The 20512-nt window shown below is 46.3% G+C and overlaps 1 protein-coding gene across 1 annotated transcript in view; it reads right to left on the bottom strand.

The window, feature by feature from the left end:
* The window catches only part of CAMKK1 (calcium/calmodulin dependent protein kinase kinase 1), an 83005-nt gene extending 64501 nt beyond the window's left edge, over positions 1-18504 (bottom strand). Inside the window, exon 1 of the mRNA XM_065731751.1 lies at positions 18450-18504. The gene's annotated coding sequence lies outside the window, so the exon portion shown is untranslated. The remainder of the gene's footprint in view (positions 1-18449) is intronic.
* Positions 18505-20512: the final 2008 nt, after the last annotated feature.

The following is a 20512-nucleotide window of genomic DNA, read 5'->3' as shown; positions in this document are numbered from 1 at the left end:
GCCAACAGCCCCCCAGCCTGGGGCTGGGAGAGCTGAGCTGTCACCAGGCCTCTCAGTGCTCCTGGCTGCAGCAGATCTCACCCACCTTCACCCGGTCCCGCACTATCATCTTCCATCACCCAAATTCCTAATTCCCACAGATAAACAGCTGCACTTTCATCTCCAGTGATGTTTATCTGGGACAAGTGCCAGGACATGCACTGCCAGAGCACTGTCTGGGAGAGCACGCAGAGCCGAAACAGCCACCAAAAGGTTTCAAGTGATAATTAATCAGGTACAATAATAAATAATACATATACTTTCAAGCGTTCGCTCATTTCCTGAACATCTCCCATAAATACCTAACCAGTAAAGCATGCTTTGAACAGCAGTGTGTATCTTCTCGTTTCTAAGCTAACTCTGTGCTATTTACTTAAAATAGAAATTCAGTAGGAAAAACTTAGGTTGAAAGGGAAAAGGATTTTGGAAGCATTTTAAATACTCAGACCTGCTCTGAACAACAAACACTTCGTACAAGTGTTTACGCTTTTCTCAGTTTTTCATTATTTTAAAGTCAGATATTTTATATAGCAGTTTTAATCCCTTCAGTCAGCCAGCCTGCTGGTGAACAGCCCTCCGTACCGTACAGAAAGGTGCCAGGGCAGAGGCTCAGCAGCTGCACACTCAGCATCACAGAAACCAGCACCAAGACAAAAGCCTGGCCTCAATACAGCCTGAAGTGACGGTCTCTGAAGTATAGGAGTTTTGTTTTCAAGAATTTCTAGTACAGGATTTTGAAAGCAAGAGTTGCATTTAATAAAGAAACCAGTGCAGATCACACCTAGAAAACAAAGCAGAATTGTCAAGGCCTTTGCAATAGCACCATGCTCTCCATGGCCTCTAGCACTTGCTGAAGAACAAACTGGAAACGGTCACATCATCTGGCTCTTCCAAAGGATCAGACAAGCTTCAGCCCTTCAGGCAGTGCCTGACCAATCCAGCAGGGTTCACTCACAGTGCTTAGCCCTGATTCCCAGGAGAACAGTCCAGCACAGACAGAGCCAAAGATGTGCCCTACTCCAGTGCTCCTAGGGGACAGTCCTCAGTGTCCCCAGCCCCCCGCACAGCAGCAGATCCCCTCTAGCAGGGCATAGGCACACAGCAGCAATCCCCCATCCCATCAGGGCTGACTGGCCGTTTAAAGCTACAGATTTAGAAGGAAGTTGCCAAAAACGTACCTTAATATTCCAGCTGGAACCTAATCCCTTAAACTCTGGAGAGTACCTGGAGAGGCACTTTTCATTTCCAAATAAAAGTGAGTTAATGTTCTTGTCTGTGCTGTTAATCAGAGCAGCAAAGCCTCTTTTCATCAGGGAGGGCCCAGGTGACTGTTTCCAAAGGATTAGCTGTTACCACATTTAGTTCAGTAAAGGGTTTATCTCAGCCACATCCACAAAGGCCGACTATGAAGACATTTGCCTGCTGAATTCCTGCAGGCTGACACCTCTGAGCAACCATGAGGCTCAGAGCACACCCAGGAAAAGTATGAAATAATTGCTAGGAGAAGGGAGTTTTTCCAGAACAAAAAGCAAGGGAGAGCTCTCTGAGGGACATACCACTCAACGGGGCTCTGCAGACAAGATAAGGGTTGGGAAGATGGGCAGGAAAAGGCAGATTTTCAAAAGGACACTCAGGGCAGGCATCAAGTCTTACAGAAATCTGTCTGCTAATGGCTGTAGCAGCAGCTGACAGGCGTATCTGGTTGCCAAACCCATGAAAAAGCATATTCCAGAGAGCCTCTGAAAATTGGATGGGTTGAAACCACTGGACTTTTGCCACCAGCTTTAATCTAGAGCACAATCAGGCTCTGCTAAACGCTGTGAGCAAGAAGCAGAGCTTAAGGAAGCAGCAGTATCCGCAGCCACCTCTCAATGGAGACAGCAAGTTAAAAATCCAGGCTCTTGTCAAGCCAGTGCAAGGTTCCAGCTGACAAAAGCAATCATGTTTTAAATCTAGGTTTTTGTGTGCTATTGTTTCCTCTGGCATTGATCAAGTATTTCAGTTCCCAACTGAATTTTCCCTCACTGCCTGCTCCATCTTCTCGAGCAATGACTCCAGTTTCACCCGTGCCAAGGAGAAACACTGAAGCTACGGGACTGCTACCTAAACTTCTCAGCACACCAAAGGAAAATTTGTATTATCCCTCTTGCTCATAGGGAAAGCAAGCTGGGGTGTGTCTGGAAAGACTTAGAGCCACGGACACCCAAGGATAAGAAATTCCACTCAGAAGTTGCCTCCCCTGCTCCCCCCGAACTCACTGGCATCTTACTCTAGCCGCCCCAGGCTGAATGGGAGGGCTCCTTGCTGCATCACAACAACACAGCTGCCTGCGGCCACAGGGAGCTCTGTAACAGCAATGGCAAGTAGTGGAGTGAAGAAGCATCAGAAAAGGACTGGAAGGAGACAACCTGAAGATAACAGTGAGCCCGATGTCACCAGACATTTAGAAGAATGACAAAGGCAGTTTTCACAGTGAGAAGGAGTTGAGAGAAATGGGACTGAAGGATGAAAATTTCCTCGTGTTTGGCACGTTCTAAAATTAGTGCTGTAATGGATCTCATCAGCCAGCATTTATTTTCTGTTCTAAAGAACAGAATCCAAATAGGCAAGCTGCAGGACAAGAAGTGCTTGCTTGCCTGAACAACCAGCTCTGACACAGGCAGTGATGCAAACACAAACCCAGCAATTCCAATTCTTGCAGATTTCTGCAGAGGATTTTCGTAAAAGACGACACAATTTGGGATCTGTTTTACTTGATGACAGCACAAGCCCACCAGCACACAGAGACTCAGGAGCAAGCACTGACAGAAGTGCCTGCAGAAGTGCTCCAGAGGCTTGCTGTATACACAGCTGTGCAAGAGGAACTGGGGAGTTCCAAAATCATTCTGCCTGGACTCGAAGCAGCAGATTACATACTGCATCCTGACAGGTCTTCTTTCTGCAGCCCTGAGGAACACAGCCTACTCACCTGGCACCACACACCCGGTGCAGCTGTGAAGCTGCTGAGACATCAGCACTGCCCATATACCCCTGGAAAGTCCCCAAGATCAGCCAGGAGGGCTGATGTGATGCACCTACTGACCTGCCGAAGTTTCAGAACAAGTCCCTGATGGTGGAGCAGAGCTGGCAGCTTTGCTGCTACAAGGCGGCAGGGATATTTCAAGCAGCCAGATATTTCTGTACAGAAAGCTAGAAAAAGTCACCTCCTCACTCCCCCAGCTGCCTCTCTTTGCATTATTGCTAACATGAATGTGACTCACTAGAGTCAGGCTTATATTAAACTCCTGAAACAGATTGTTTGGCTGTTATGTAAATCCAGTAAATGTTAAAATACTAGAAAAAAATCAGTCAAGGAGCTACCATAGCCAGCTCTCTGGAGACATCTGAGAGAATTTTTTTGTTCTTAAAAGAAGGGAAAAGTGGCAAGAAATGAGCAAAAAAGAAAAAAGAAATCATGGCAACTTTTCAGGAGAAAGATGGGTGGGTGGTTGCAGGACCCCATGGGTACAGGCTGCCAACGGGCCAATCCTCCAGCTGCTGAGCTGCATAGGTGAAGTCGCAGAGCACTGCCTGTACAACCCTCACATTCTGTGGCAGTAGGACAGCTGCTGTACTGTGCCAAATGAAACAGAAGTGTAACCTTGGGAAGCCCAGCACAACAGCATTGATGCTGAGGTTAGGACTTCAGCTCTAATAAGCTTTAAAAAAAATAAACTTATAACTGGGTACAAAAGTGCCACTTAACATTCTGCCTGCCAGGAAGAAAACTCTGCTCCAGGAGCTACCCCTTTCCTGCAGAGCAGAGGGCATCTGCTAGAGGGAGAAGTCTCCAGCTAATGGTGACATCAGGGAACAGGCATAGAAACAGATCTGAAAATTTGCAAACAAGTATTCATAGCAGAAACCCGACTCCAGGATTCTAAACAGCCTACAGGCCAAAGCTTAGTCACAAAAATTAGCTGGCAAATAATCTGCAATAATAAGCAAAACCAGAGCACATGACCATCTGCTCACACAAATCCCCTAAGACAGAAATAAGGAACTTCCAAATTACAGTCTTCCTGTTGTATCTAACTGCAGACAACTGAGCCATCATATTTCAAACACCCCTATAAAACAAAGGAAACAGGTAGAACTTAGGACCACAAACCTCAGCTGTAATTTAAGGCATATTAGATGAGCCATCACTTGAAGAGAACACACTGTTCCACTCAAGCACCTGCTCAGATTTGGAGGCTGCCACAAGGTCTGCGTCCCCCCATCAGTACCAAGGAGCACCCAGAGCCTGCAGGTCCCCACGCACATCAGCATGCCACTGGGTCCATGGGGCAGCCCGACACAACACACCCCAGCCTAACTGCAGGCAGAGCACATGCTCCACACTTCTGCCTGCCCCAGAGGTAAGTTGTACAGCAATACAGTCACAGCACTGAAAAGACATCTCTGAGCTCTGTTTAATTAAACACAGTCTGGGAAAGTCTCTGCTTTTGTTAAACACTCTCTCAAAAGAAAAGAGAGCTGAGTAATCCACCAATGGGGAAAAACAGGCTCTTTAGCTGCAAGGTGTTATTATAGGCTTAATATCAAAATGGCTTGTTCAGCTTATAACATTAGGCTTGAATAAACACAGCCTTGGTGAGACAGATACGACAGATCTACATTACATACCCACATTAGCACCGAGGCTCACAGGGAAGAGAGTCTCCTGCCTAGAGAGGTAGGTTATTAATTTGCAACAGGTTCTAGCAGCACAAGAAAGCTAGTTAGAGACTGGTAGAAGAGTGCATGTGTGTGCACGTCTGTATACATGCGTGCAGCAGGCTAACAAATCCTATGCACAGCTACATGCAGACTGAGGCCTTCCTTAGGACAGGGAAGGCAATGGCAGCAAGTGGTCCTCTCAGGTGGGCCAGAAGCACTACAGTCAGGTGACTGTGTGTCCTCTGGGCAAGGCCTCCCAGCACCCCTCCACTGGAGCCCTGAACACCGAGGGCACCTTTAGCAGCACCATATGTTTGACATTGAACTTACCACCTCGCTGCTTAACCTCAATCTACTATTTCTACCCTTTCCCCTTCTCCAGAATAGAGGTGATCACATAAACACTTAGGTAAAAGGCTTTGTAGCAGCAGGTTAAGCAGTATTACTGCTACTGAGTCTGTCCCTGGGGATCCAGCTTATAACCACAGCTGCTGATGGCTCCGTGCCATGCCAGCACAGCTCTGCTGGAGCCAGCAAAGCACTGCTGTCACCAGCACACCCACCTCCCCACAGGTGCAGCCAGCCACAAGCCTGCACCTGGCTCCCAAATCAGACTCCCAAGCCACCACAAGTTCTAACAATCTGGAGCTTGAAAGAAACCACAACACTTAAGGCTTTTTTGAGAGCGCTCAATAGGGAAGAATCCCTCACTTAAAGTTGAAAAACAAACCCCTTTCTGTCTTTTATTTGCTAATTAAATACATTCATTGTATTCAGGACTCATTTTTGTGCATAATGTTTTGCCTGTCTGTTTGATTTAAAAAGAACACAGCCACCCAGCTTCATTAAGCTAATTAAATGCATTCAGCCATTGGTTAATATTCTCAAGTACTTCACAATTATTCTTCCCAGTTATTAAATCTCCTTCATGGATTTTATTTTCTGTTCTACTCCTTATTACCCAGCACCCAAGCCAAACTGCAATTGCTCAGTCAGAACATTCGGTTACCCTGTTGACTCCCTCAGCAGGAGTTGGATCCCAGGTGGGTATATTTGTGCCTCTATCTGACACTGTTCAGGTCGTCCTGACCTCAATGCACAGCATCTTCCCCTCCCTACACAACAGGCTTCAGCTTTGCCTGCTCAGGGAAAGCTGGAGGATGAAGTGTTAGAAGGAGAACATTGCAAATCCTGTTTCCAGCTGAAAACAGGCCCACCAGGGCAGCAGTCATAGCACCAAGCCAGCCAAATTTCATGAAGTGTTTGGACAATGCTCTCAGGAGCATAGTTTGATTTTCAGGTGTTCCTTTTTGGTGTCAGGAGTTGGACTCTCTCATCCTTGTGCATCTCTTCCAACTCAGTATATTCTTTGACTCTGTTTTATGTTTCAGGGTTTTCTGTATTAACTCTCCACATGAATTATGAAATGAAAAGACAGTCTCAGGATCAGCAATCCAATTATCTAGAGGATGCCAACTAATATCAAAAGAACAGCAGTGTGGCATCACACTTAAGCTTTGCTAGCATTCCTCTGAAGACCTCCTAGGAGAAGAACTAATTGATGGGGGCCCTCACCTTAACACCTTCCCTCTCTTCCCAGTCTACCATTTCCACGAGAGCTCATGACAACATGCATCTAAAGCCTTAACCTGTTGTGAAGCATTTGAGAACAGGAGGATAAAGGCTCCAGAATCAGATGCACAGCAGGGTAGGAGACAGGAATGACAGACTCACAGCAGATATATGGTTCATCATTCACAGAGGGTCTGGTTTCAGAAGGAAACTAGGTTATAAAAAACTGAAATACACTAAAAAAAAAAACAAGAAAGCACGTGCTGATTTACTTGGTTCTGGTCCCACCTTGGGGCTCCAACTGACACTAAGATCTCCCATCTTGAGGAACTGCAAAGGACAACAGTGAAACAGCATATCTGTATTATGGACTCATGGCTGTTCTTCAACAAGCACTACATTTGAGATGCAGGAAAGGGCATATATCCACTTTGCCCTGGTTTCTGTTTCCAACAGAGACCAACAGCAGATGCCTGGAGGCAGAGGGGAAATACATTAACAGCTTAGAAACGAAGGAAGAGAGCTCTGCAGTTTGACACATTGCTCAAAAAGCACTTCTTATTTTTGCTGTATCTACTGGCCACACAGATGTTCAGGCAACTCCAGTACTCAGAATTGGAAAAAATAACTCACTCACATACCCACTGCCCCAGACAGACCTCAAGGAAGGGTCATTAGGCAGTCAACATAAATATTCTGCACAAAGAAAGAATGGAAGGGAATAAACTGTCCTCAGTTTGCTTTTGCAACTCCAGCCCAACCTTTAATATTTGAATTCTGGCCATTTCCTCTAAATCCATTCTTGTGGTATTAAATGTAGTTACACTTCCAAGAAATCACTTGGTGGTAATTTAAATTGAAGGAGGAAGAAATTAAGAGATTGATGCAGCTGTGATTTGACATGTGCTGACCCAGGCTCTGAGGAGAACCTTAATGACATTTCCTTTAGGCCAGTCTGTTCTCTTTGTTTCACACTATAATTAGTTTTCCTTTTTAGACATCCAGGCATTGAGCCTACAAGAGAAAACTTGGCCAGGTTACTACAACTTCTCAGTAGCGTGACAACAGCACCAATTAACATAGAGCTAACTGCCCTACTGCATTTAGTGCTTTAGGAGAAACCAAACTGCTAACTCCAGCTCAGAGAGCATATAAACAAAGCAGGCATTAAAAAGAGAAAACTTCAGAACTGATCCCCAGAAGGCAGTGCTCTTAAGGGGTGTTGAAATCCCCTGAAAGTCTAGCCTCAACTGACATCTGCATAAACAAACTTGCATGTACTTGATTTAAGGAACAGCAGGACAGAAAATCCTGTGAAGAGGACCCTCTTTTAAGGTATGATCTCTCAAGGTGTTTGCAAAACATGCAGCAACCATGGCTAACAGAACACTTAGTAGGTGAATTATATTCCCATAGCAAAAAATAAAAATAAAAATGCTTTCCTTTGTTTTCCTTTTCCTTTGTCTTCAAGCTCGAGGTTTCAAATATTTCTGTCACCAAGGTACATCTTGCATGCCATTTTAAGCACCCAGTTCCACAAGTCCCCAGTAGGTCTTAAAGGCACCCATGCCTTTCACAAGTAAGAAGAGCTGGGGCAGTGACAGCACACACAGCTCCTCCTTCAGCCCTGTGAAACTCATCCAGAGCATGATAGGGAGACAGAGCTCTGAAAAGCTCCAGATGAGGGATAAGCAGCTTGCAACTTCCCCAAAGTTTTTGTGAAGTCTGACTCCAGGTAGCCTAAAAAGCCAACAGTCCCCTAACTCCCCAGAAAGAAGGATTTGGGATCAGACTTAATTCCTGACTAACTGCCTACCTGAACCCACTGCCTGCCCCAGGGAGATAATCAGAATCAAAGGGAGAGCACTGAGAGCTGTGTCTGAGGCCAGAGAAAACAAGAACTGCTCTTCCACATTTTTCTCCCCATCAGCCACAGTATATCCTAACCTTTAGGTGAAAATAAAATTGTCAAGGACTGGTTCTGACTGTGAAACAACAAAGTGCAAGTGAGCTCCACTACACACCCCACCGGCCCCACAGGAATCAAGGAACAAGCAGGGCTAGGAATCTAACACCCACACTTTAGTCAAATTCAAGAGCACTGCTGGCTTTCAGTCAAAGATCCATACACCTGAGTAATCCATCTTTATTCAGGATGAATAAGGCTCCTATCACTATCTGCAGCCACTTCCCCAGCATAGCATTCAGGGAAATTGGTCTATACCATAGCGATTGGAAGCACCATCCTACTCATCAATTTGGGGAGCAAGCAGCAGTCTCACAGAGAAAGTTGTCCCCTCTTAACCCAAACAGAGAAAACAAGATGGTGTTTCATCTCATCTTCCCATCACCGTGACTTGTGCCAAAGCTGAAAAGAGCGAGAGCAGCCTTATGGCTTTATGTGAACCATAGATTTACATCCTCTAGGGAAACCACCCCCCAAAAAAGTCAATTCAGTTGCCTCTTCTTGGAATCAGCCTATACACCAGCCAACGCAGAGGACAAGAGAAGGATCCTGCTGCCTGGGAGTGACCTGCAACAGTACAGAAACACAGCAGATGGGACACCTACCCTTCAGCTCACTCCCCTCACTTCCAGGCTTCCTTTTTGTTTCTCTTACAATGTCTGCAGCTAAATGAACACGTCAGCTGAGATTTTGTTCTTAATTTGCCCCTTGGGTGTTTTGCTGACCCTACTGAGAACTATATTTAAATGTGCAATTTCCTGGCTAACTAGGCTCATTTGCAGTCCCTTCCCCCGGATGCCTGTGTGAGCCTGGCCCAGAATCCAATTAGCTACTACCACTCTTTAAATCAAAGGAATAAAAAACTCATACACAAAAAAATAAAATTAAGAATTTTAATTACATCATTTTTACAATATATCTCAATACTTAACAATTCCCATACTCTCTGGGAAGTGGGCTTAAAAGATTAGAAAAATAACAAGTTTCCAAGGAGACTCAAGTTGCAGGCAGAACAGTTTGACAGGAGAGACTCTGCCCACCCTAATCAGAGCACATGTGGCTTAATGCACTGTAGAGCCAGATGCAGGTCCTACCCGACACCCAGGAGCAGCTGCTTCCCAGCATGTGAGATACATGGCAGGCCCAACACCTTGGGTATGAAGGAGCAGTTGTCATCTATATGGATTAATTGTGAGATGGGTCCTTCAATCAGCATCACCTCTACATTCCTAAGAGGTGTTACAGCTTCAGAGGAACACAGATTCAAGAGAACCAAAGAGCACAGACCGCCTGAGCATTCCTTCTGCACTTAGACCACAGATCGTGGCAGCTTCAGCATGGAGAAATGTAACAAAGAGCAGCAAGACTGCAGTTCGTGCTTGGTCCAAGACAGTCACCTCCAAAAGTGAAGTCCAGAATGTATTCAGCTAGAGACCCAGCTATTGCAGGACTGACTTGCTTCTGGTGTTTGCTGGTACCACACTGCTCCTAGACTAGTTTCAATAGCCACACAATGGTCACTGCAGCAGCAGAAACATGTTTCCAGTTGCCCCAGCTTTGTAAAGGAAAGACTCGATCCCCAAGGCCAGATAGTCCAGCTCTTGACCATGACAGAAGGGTGCTAGGTGCTACATACCTTGCTTCATCTGCCACAACCTTTACAGCTCCAGCTTTTGCTTGTCACATTCTAGCACTGACTGCAGTTCAGACTTCACAGTGACCTCAGAGCACCTTCAGAGTCAATTTAGGGCACACTTCTCCATGCCTCCTACCACTCAACAGTCTCTGTCCCAGCTCCTGGCTTCCTGCCCCCACGCAGAAGCTGCGTGTGTCCACAAAGCCTTTGGTGAACCTCCACAGAACTGTCTAGCTGGAAGATAGGATTGTGAAGGTCAGGAAGAATCAGGCCCTGCAAGGTTAAAAGTCACCAGGAGAATCCTTTCGTCTCAGAGCTGGCTGACTGCAGGTGCTTCAGCCTGGACACTGGAGTTCTCAAATGCCACAAAGACACAGTCTGAAAGGTATCAGAGCTGTAGAAGGGTTCAGAAAAGGTCAGGGCTTTGGGTAAGATGAGCTGCTGCTGGAAATGCCACTTCTCAATGTCAACAAGTAAACCATGTCAGGAATAACTTTGCTACAAGGTATTAACTGAAAAAGTATGAGCAAGTTGCCTTGGATGCCAGCAATTGTTAGTCCTGAACAGTACAAGTGCCTGTACCTGCTCCTGACAACCACTGGGACTTCACTAAGGCCCCCTCTGCCTGCCAGGAAACACACCAGGCATCAAGTTAAGTGACTGCTGAGAATTCACAAGAAAACTAAGGAACTCTTACTATCATAAGAGTCACCCAGTGATCTGCAGGTCATGAGGACAGAACAGACCCTTCAATGAGGCTCAAACCAATACACCTGTCTGGTGGCACAGGCTGCAGGCAGACAGCCCTGTCAAAATGAATTATTCAAGTACGATAATGCAATTCTCTTCAATTTCCCTTCCCCACATCCCCTCCTTTTATAGGGAAGCAGCTACACATACACAGCTGTCCATTGTCAGATACTGCAGAAAGCCATCAGCTAGAAAGAATAAATACCTCAGGAGATGAAGTAAGCCATCATCTTCCCACAGCAGCTGCAATGACAGCATGCAAAGAAACTCCAGAGCTCCCCAATGTGCTAGAAGAAACCAGTCTGACAGTGAAGTGCCAGAAAATTTCTAGGTTAAAAAAGCTGGGGCATGGGAGGAGAAAGGGAAGGAAGGAGATGTATTGTCTTAGAGGCCGCAATGAATTTAACAGCAGGGAAACATTTCAGGGCAAGGAAATATTTATTCATACCTAAAGAACACTGAATATTAAAGATTCTGGGAACTCCACAAGCTCTTAATGGAATGAGACTCAGTACTTTGCAAAAGCCACAGCACACCCTTAGTGAATCCAGGAATTAATATCCAGCTCACACCAGAAAGTGCAGCATTTTCAGCCATGAGCTGAGTGGCCCTTCAGCCTTCTGAGCATTGCAGCCATGCTATCAGGAGGAGGCTAGCATACACACACCAAGCAGCCTCAGCTTTGGGAGCAGCAATGGACATGCCCTCTGTCCTGCAGGGAGAAGGGGCTTCTCCCCAGGGAAGCTGAGCAGGCACTGAGCCATGGCAGCCCAGCAACACACTGTGCTGGAGTCAAACCAAATACATTTCTGTAGCTAACAAATTGCCCTTTGGCCTTGTATCCTTCAAGTGTCTGCAGTTCAATGACTCTGATGTACAGGTTTCAGATGTGGAAATGCCACTGATGTGGCATTTCAGGCTCAAGTTATCACCTATGCCTGACACTGTATGTGGACAACACTGGTCCCTGGAGCAAAATTTATGCTCTTAGTATGAGAAAACCACAAGATGAGTAAATAGATGTTTGGAACTGCTTTACTTACTCATTCATTTGGTGTCTGGAAGCATGCACCACAGAAAAACTGATTCCCATGAGCAGGGCACAACCTGATACTGCCCTTTCATGTCAGTGATTATCATTTTGGATGACTGCTTTTTAGTTCCTTTGAAACAGCAAGCTGAAAATTCAGATCCCTACAAAAAAAGGCCAGCCCCATTCTGCAGTCTGACTTGAAGCAATCTATCTGGCATTTAGGAATGAACTCCCAGAAATTGCTATGAATAAGTCATGCCTTTTTACTATTGCTTCAAGGCAAATTACAGGCACTGCTTACATCAATACTGCATGAGAAAGGAAAAAGCAAAAGCCTGAACACAGAAACATACTGGAAGAAATGCCTGATCTCTGTAAAGGTGCAACAGTAATTTGGCCTGATTTGCCAGCTGAAAGCACTGAAGTTCTTGAACTCTAGCACAGGACAAAGGTGGAAAAACCTACACAGCACCTTTTTATGACCCAGGCTGATTTGCAGCAATATAGAGTTCTCCCACAAAATATTCCTCCTCAGATGATCACACTTCCCCAGTCTCACCTCTGACAGCACTGTGTGCATTAGACAAACTGAAACAGAGGAACTCCTGACAACTCCAGCAAATCACACACCACACATGTAGTAACCACATCATGCAGTCCCAAGGCAGAGGCACATTTCTGTTCCCTCCTCATTCAGTAAGTCTGCATGGCAAGCCACATTCAGGCATCTTCCACTTCCCCAGCCTCAGATGCCAAAAAACAAACAAAAATACAAAAATCTCACACCCATTTCAAGTCTGTTTTATACTTTCACAGAGCTGGGAGCCTCTGGTATTATTAACTTCTGTCAGTCAAGCTACCTGACAACTGTGGAAGGGGTTGTTCCTGACCTCAGCACCAAAGCATCTAATCAACCATGGGAAAACAGCAAGAGATCAGTGCATGAGTCTTCTGCCTTCACACTGCCACTCACTGTAGGCACACTCAGTAAAAGGAAACACAAGCTCCCAGCTCCAGAACAAATATCACAGAACAGCAACACTCAGACAGCATTCTCAGAATCAGGTGTGAGGAAGTGCCAAAATGAAGACTCATTTAGGTGGCTGGCATACAGGCATGTGTACTACAAACTCTACTTTTTTCCCTCCTATTTCTTTGGCACAGGGCTACTGCCTTCTGTATCCAAACTACCCAAACCCAGTTTTCACTCTTTTCCATCCAGTTTTTCCTCAATCTGATTTGCAATCATTCATAAGAGACAAAGAGGGATGCTCTGAAGAAACAAAGCCTTTTCCAGGAAAGCACTTGACCTCCTCCAGGAGTAAAAACCATGAATTTCCTACCACATTACATCCACCACTTTTCACGCACTGCAGCTCCTTCCCCAGTGGAACTGTGATTCATCCTTAGATTCATCCCAGGTTCCTGATGAGGTCACAGCTCACACTTCTTGCAGCTTCTTGCCCACAAAAAAGGCAAAGCCTCTTGTGCTAGAGCTGTGCAAGGGGAAAGGAGAGTTTGGTAGCAGACACCTGCCACGAAGCAGCAGTTACAGATTTCTTCTAGCAGGGTTCCCATTGAGCATTCCAATTTCTCTCTGAGAGCCCACATCAAAGTAGATCAAACTAAGACCACCAGCCACATCTAGCACATGAGGAGGTCAGGAAACAGGAGAAAGGCTCTGGCAATTCCTGCGTGCTGCCACTACTGTGGTGAGGAGCCACCAAAGCAGGAGCTAGTTGAGAGCAACTTGACAGCTAAAGCAGCAGCAGAACAGCACATGAGGTGGTAATTACTCAGCCTCAGGTAAGCATGCATACATGCAATACTCCTTGAGGCTATGCTGGCATACTTTTTCCTGCTGCTGCTCAGTTCCTCAGCTTTATCTATTACAGGCTATCACAACTATCTCCGGGCTTCATCAGGCTTCACCCCAGCTATGTGCTCAAAAGCAGTCACACCATCACCAGCTCATTTGTGTTTTCAGGACTGTTCTTTTGAACAGAAACTGAACCACTACCTTCAGGTGGCACCCATCTTGAAGCTTTTCTTTATTGTAAAAGACTGTTGTGCTGTCAAGTCCTAAGTTAATAAGACAACACAGACCTCAGTGTCTATAGAACCTTGCTGCATTCACAAAGATAGCAAGGTAAAACTGTGTTGCTCAGCTGAATCATAGGGATAACTGAGAAACATCAGCCACCAGAACAGCAGCAGGTGGCTGCACAGCACTGCTCCAACAGAGCACTAAACTGCCAAATGTAGGTACTGAAGTCCAGGTTAGTAGAGTATGATTTCACACTCCTTGGTATGACTCATTTGTATCCTCACCACAGAGGCTAGCAGTTGTAAATCCAACACTAATGCATCCTCAGAAGGTCTTATTCAGCCCGGACTTCCACAGCATTTCTTTACTCCTCACTTAGCCACCCCAGCTGAGCCCCTCATGTTTAACACCTCTGCTACATACACAAAGTTCAGGTCCACCTGTGAACTGAGGCTTGATGTAACCAAGGAAATCTGTAGCAGAAGGAAAATGAATCAGTATGTGTTAATACTCTACATATTAGGCCAGCCTTTTGCAGTTCAGTGTGTTGTGGATCTATAGGAATTGCATCTATTTAGTACAGAGTTGAAGAACCAGAGCAGAAATAATGCGAGGCAAGATTTCTTTTTTCCTTTGAAGGTAAAGAAAATGTTATCTGCACAGCTGTACAAAGACTAGACTCTTGCCATGCACAGTGGAAGAGCAACCTAATAGTCATAACAATATGTCATTAATGCTTTGTCCTCACAAGGTCACACAACTATGGAGCCACTTGGCTAAGAAAAACAAGCAGCCAATTCTAGAAACATAAATGGGATATTACACCAGAACCACAGGATTCAGTGAGCTGCCCTCATCCTCCCACCTTGAGAAACAACTCTGTGCTTCTGACCACTTTTTTTTTTTAAAGAAACAAAACAACAGAAAACAAACAACACAACTCTTCCACCCCAGCTCTGCAGCAAGGACTCCAATCAAAAATTCAGGTTTTTCTGTCTGCTGAAGAGGATGGAGTATGATCCTTCTCATTTACGGTGGTATGGGAAAGCAGAGACTAACAAGGAAAAGCAATTGCAGAAGGCAGCAATAAAACAAATGAGTGAGGCTTGTCAGTCTAGCTTCACTGACATCAGGGGAGTGTCTAGCTAGGTATCAGCCAAGCAGCAGGCTATGCTTCTGTGGCCTTCCTGCTTGTCTGCAGAGTGGACAGCATGGATACAGGGAAGAGAGGAAGGACACTTCCATCTCAGAAAGGCAAGTATACCAGTGCTGCTCCAGCAGAGAATGGCACATCACAGCCTCACTGTTTATATTAACACCAGAATAATTAGAGCAGTCACTGTTAACTAGCTAACATCTTCACCATAAACTCTGAACAACATTGAAGAATTAATTACAGCACTTCAGAGCATTCCCAGAACGCGGCCACCAATCTACAAGAAAACACTGAGACCAGCCCAGAGACAAACAGGCTAAATTAATCCCAAATGGCTTCAGGAAAAAAAAAAAAAAACACACAGTTCTCTCAGAAGTACTCACCCTAGAATAATGCCTGTCCAGGGCAGCAACCCAACAGAAACAAGTCCTCAGCAAACCACACCTTTATCACCAGGCATGACTCAGCTCATGAGCTGGTTGCCATCAAAATATAAAATATAGGGATTTATTTTCAGCCAGGTTCACTCCCTAAACCTGAAGGTTTCCAGGATGAGCTCTCAGCTGCCATGGGACAGCCTTCCCATTCAACTACAAGGATCAACTCACAAAGAAGCTGTGTCCTCAAAAGGTTTTGACCTTTCAAGGGAACTTCCCCATCCAGGGACACAAGCACATGGAAGCAGTGAAATCATTCTCCAGTGTCACATATTTGACACTTATGATAAATATTTATACTTCTCCATCTGTTTCTGTCCCTATCACTTTTGCCAAAAATAAAACTGAAGACTGCAATGGAACACAAAAATGTTTCTGAAGACTTAACCCACTCTAAGAAACATTACCAGCAAGTTTGGTCCTTAAATCCCTAAGCAAGTTAGAATAACAACTATTCAGTGTTTGACTGCACCCTGCCATTAATGATAAACTTTGTCTGATAACCATATTCATATAGGTTACAGGAAAAAAAAAAAGATGGAAAGCAACACCTCAGTAGCTGGAAAATAGGAGAGGCTGAGTCAGATTCCAGATGGCTTTTTTGTGGGTTTTTTTTTTTAATAGCCTGAAGTTTAATCCTGGAAAAGAAGTTATATTTGTTAACTCGTGGCAGCCATAGAAACAAGACACAAGCCTTCCTCAGGAACCCAAGGGCACCTCCTCACTTTGCCACATCTCCTGTGTCATCTCCAAACAAATCTGCAATTCTGGTCTAGTGTGCATGTCCCTAACTAAACACATTTTCCTATGATCAAGGACAACCCTTAAAGTCACCACCTGTATGTCTTTAACATAACTGTACACATCTGAGAAACATCTGAGTTTCTGGAGAGACAAAAACAGGTACAAAGACCAACTTACACCCACCAACTACCACAGCAACAGCCACCCTCCCACACATCTATGAAGCCACTGATGTTTCTTTCTATTTTTACCTTCCAGAATGGTATCCCATCCCAATTTACCAGTTATCAGGAATTCTCTTAAGCACTTCAGGCAGTTTCTCCAAGCATGTTAAGCCTAACCACTGTTTTAATTAAAATCACATGCTTAAATGCATTATTTTACTTGATATCGTTCATTTTTCCACTGTACTCAGCTCTTTGATGTTTTATCATAAAGATTACTACTTCAGATCTGCCACAATGACTGAATTATGTCAGCAGTTGCTTCTATACACTTCAATCATCCTTACTGCTTTTACAGTCAGATACCCACATTCATTTAACTGAATATTAGATGACTGGGTCACCTGCACATCAAACGCTTGCTACAGGATGTCACTTGCTTTGAGAAGCTAGTGACAAAATGATATCAGAGAAGAGGAAATTAAAGCTACGAAGAAAAGAAGGTAAGCAGAAGAACATTGGTGAGGGCTACTGTCTGCCTATTTTTCCTGAGATGTATTTGCTTTCTTATTTTTGAATGCATAAGCCAGTAACATTTAACTATCAAATTTATATCACGTGCAACCCAGGCCTTGCTTTTGACAAGTAGCTGAATGGTTAACTTGCCTCCTCACCATCCCTCAGTAAACTGGCTGCACTGCCTGCATCCTCCAACTGTCCAGCAGCAGTGTAGGGCTGGGCAGCAGCCAGCATCTGCCAGAGTATAAATTAGAGAGATGGTCCAAAGTCACACAGAAGCAGCATTTGCTCACCTTCACACAGGCATCAAGAAGAGCTGCTACTCAAAGTGGCCTTTGCTATTGACTTCAAGTAAGCCATTTTTCCCTCCCATCATTTGTATACTTACACTGCCTGCATGCATTTAAGCAGAACCTGCCTCCCCCTGCAACCACTGTTTGCTGGTGCTTTGAGATCAGTTGTACAGATCCATATACTCTTCTCCTGTCCATCAGCTACCTGCACTTCACAGCAACAATGGGCAGGCTCTCCCCAGGCATCTTCTCAAGGCAGAGTAATCACACATTGATTTCAGATGTTATCAAGCAAACTGCCTTCCACAACTCCAAAGAACACAAGCCTCACTCTGAGCTCTCCACTAACACATGTCCCTTCCCCTCGAGTAGAGCAGCATGCCCTGATTTCCACCAGATTTATCCTCTCGGCCAGGCAGAGACTTACTCTGGAGACTTTGAAGCCATCCAGCTCCCCCAACTTTTATGGTAGCTTTTCCTGGAACTTCTTACAAAAGTTCTTCCTTTTCCTGCTCTGGGAAAGCAGGGGGATCGTAAAGGCTCTTCTAAGGTCAGCACTGATACTGCTCAGGAAGCTGGCACAAACAACTGGGTTAATACAACCTTATAATACAAACACCAGCAAGAGACAGTACTCTGACAAAAAGACTCTCAGCTGAAGCACCAAGTGGCAAGCTCAGCATAGTGCCACCTCTTCAAACCCAGCTAATGCCTAAACCACACAAGCTCCTGTGGTGACTGCTATTTAAACAGCACTTCTTCACAGCAACCACAACACTGCTACACTGCCCTTTTAAGTATTTCCTCTGCTGCAGCAGAACCAGAATTCCACCAGAACTAGCAGCAGCTGTACAACTGCAAAGGAGACTACTGCACACATGCAGTTTGAGAGAAAGTATCTTCAAAGCATCCATCATAGTGCTGCAATACTGCACTGTGAAGGGAAGACAAGCTGAACAATGTTCTTCCAATGCATCTAGGTCTGGGTCTCATAGGTCTGCAGTTCTCCCCCACTTCGCCCTGCCCAGCTCCATCAGCTATTGATCTAATTACAAAAATGCAAAAACCATGCACACAGATGACTGCTGCTGCTCCCCACCCAGAACCTCCCATTCCTTTATGCAGAGAAATTAAGTTTGTCAGACTGCACATAAACATACTGCCTGCAGCGTTACCAGCAGCACACTGAGTAGGAACAAGGACTGGTTCTACATGGGGTATATAATATTTATCACTGAAGACAAATGTCCCACAACTTTCTTAAAATATGTCAAGCCCTTATGGAACGCCTCCTCCTCACAGCATATCGAGATGCTTTCCCTCTTAGAAAAAGTGGGGACTTTGGTTGAGATTTGTATGCACGCAAGCAGGACTCAGCACCCTCATACTCACCAAGCTGGCAGCTGCAGAGTGGCACACAATCAAGCAGGGACCCCTCCTCTTCTGTACCTAAAAAGAAAGAACATGAGACTCTTCCTTTGATCTCTGCGGCAGCGTTTCATTCTGAGATTCAGGAGCATGATAATATTTTATTAGCTTAAAGCAAAAAAATAAAAAGCTTCTGTGGGAGGAAGAAGCTCGCAGCCAAGCCCTGTACTGCAGGCTGACCAGTTGCCCACTGCAGATACCTCCCAAGAGCCCCTGGGGATGAGAAACTCCACAATTCCTTCCAGCAAAAAAAAAAGCTGGTCTTCGAAAACCTGTTAGTGCAAGAACTTTATGTCAGGCAAAGACAATCAGCAATTAAAGAACACCTAATTAGGAGCACTGGCTCTGAAACCCAAGACAGAAGTAAGGTACCAACAAGCGATGTGAAACACATCATTACCCTCCGAGGCAATACTGGGGCAGTCGAGAACTCAAAACACAGGTCCCCTTCACATCTCAGCTCCAGAAGGGACGGGATGAGCTCAGAGAGCAGCTAATTGGTGCCAGGCGCTGTCCTATGAATACGTGCCACACACCAGTGACCAACTCCGAGTACACCACTCCAGCCAACAAGACATACCCCAAAAGCAACGAGAGAAAACAGCTCCAGAACAGGGTCACCCCCGGCAGCAAACACAAAGCAACCAGCACGCAGCCACTCAGCACCTACTGAAGCTTAGAGCCTAGCTTCCACCCTGCATTAATAACATGCCTGAACTCCTCGCTGGAATGATAAGAGCCCGGCACTGGTTGCTAAGACCCGGCCTGGAAGCTAAAGGAGCGCTCTGGGGAAAGCAGATGGTCGCGGTGCCCGGAGCTCGGCCCTGCTCAGCGCGCAGCCCCAGCGCGGGGCTTTCCCTTCCAGCGCTCCTCGCTCCGCTTTCCTCACCCGCCCGCAGCAGCGGCGCCGGAGCAGCCCGCGTCACACAGGAAAGAAGTTCACACCTCATCGGGAGCGGCGGCGAGCGGAACTTGGGAAGCGCGGAGCCCGACACACCGCTCGCGAGCCCGGCTTTCAGAAACGGGATTATCCTCCCCGCTTCGTTTCTTCCCGCAGCAGCGCCCGGAGCCCCACCGGCCGCTCCCGCGCACAGCCCCCCGGGACACCGCCGGCGAGGGCGGCCCCGCACCTGCCTCAGCCCGGTCTCAGGCCTGCGGGGCGGCGCCGCGGGGCTCCTCACGCCCCAGCAGCAACGGACGCAGCGTGGATGCCGCTGAAGGGATCCGGCTCCCGGGCGCGCTCCCGCCCGCTCACCTGCGCTCGGCCGCGCGCCGCTCCGCTGCAACGTGCCGCTGTTCGCAGCGCCCGGCCAAACTCCCCGGCACGCGCCGCCCCCGCGGCCGCCCGCCCTCCATTGGCCGCGCGGGGCCGGAGCCCCCCGCCCGCCGCCTGCGAATAACCTCCCGCGCGCGCGCTCCTATTGGCTCGCGGCGGCCGTGAGGGGAGCTGAGGTTGTGAGCCGCGGTGCATCGGGCGGGCGCGTCCTGCACAAGAGTGCTTTGCTGCTGCGTAGGTCACGTGCGGCTTTTCCACGCTCTCTGTGCGTGGAAAGCTTCGTCCAAAGTCAGTGCCCTCTCGCTTCCACCTGGAGTCACATCTGGCTGGCAAAGTGCTTTTGAGCTGGGTTCCTAAATTTCCCATCAAACCTCTGAGGACTTGTTTGCTTATTGTTAGCCTTTACATCGGTTTGTTAGCCATTTTAAGGGGTCCCACTATGTGGCTACAACTTTTTTTGTCCTTAATTCATTTTGCCAGAACAAAACAGAGTTAAAAAATAAATCAGACTGTTTGCTCTTTAACCAGCAAGCTAAAAGTCAGGTACGTGTGGTTGCAAGCTTGATTATTAAAGAATTGTTGCACCAGCTAAATGATTCCTATGTTAGAAACCTAGAAAGGATCACGAGACAGAAAACCCAGAGAACGTTCTTCATGAATCAGAAACACTGGGGCAGAGAAGAACTCTTGGATCTGGTGAAAGCAATGTGATGTGAATGAGAGGGAGGTTGGTAGAGCCTGCTAGATTCTA

Source organism: Cyrtonyx montezumae, unplaced genomic scaffold (assembly GCF_038088225.1).
Source record: "Cyrtonyx montezumae isolate F1298 unplaced genomic scaffold, pur_monq_1.0 scaffold_15, whole genome shotgun sequence".
Taxonomy (NCBI): Eukaryota; Metazoa; Chordata; class Aves; order Galliformes; family Odontophoridae; genus Cyrtonyx; species Cyrtonyx montezumae.
The sequence above is the reverse complement of the archived record's forward strand: the minus strand, read 5'-3'. Positions and strand labels throughout refer to the sequence as shown.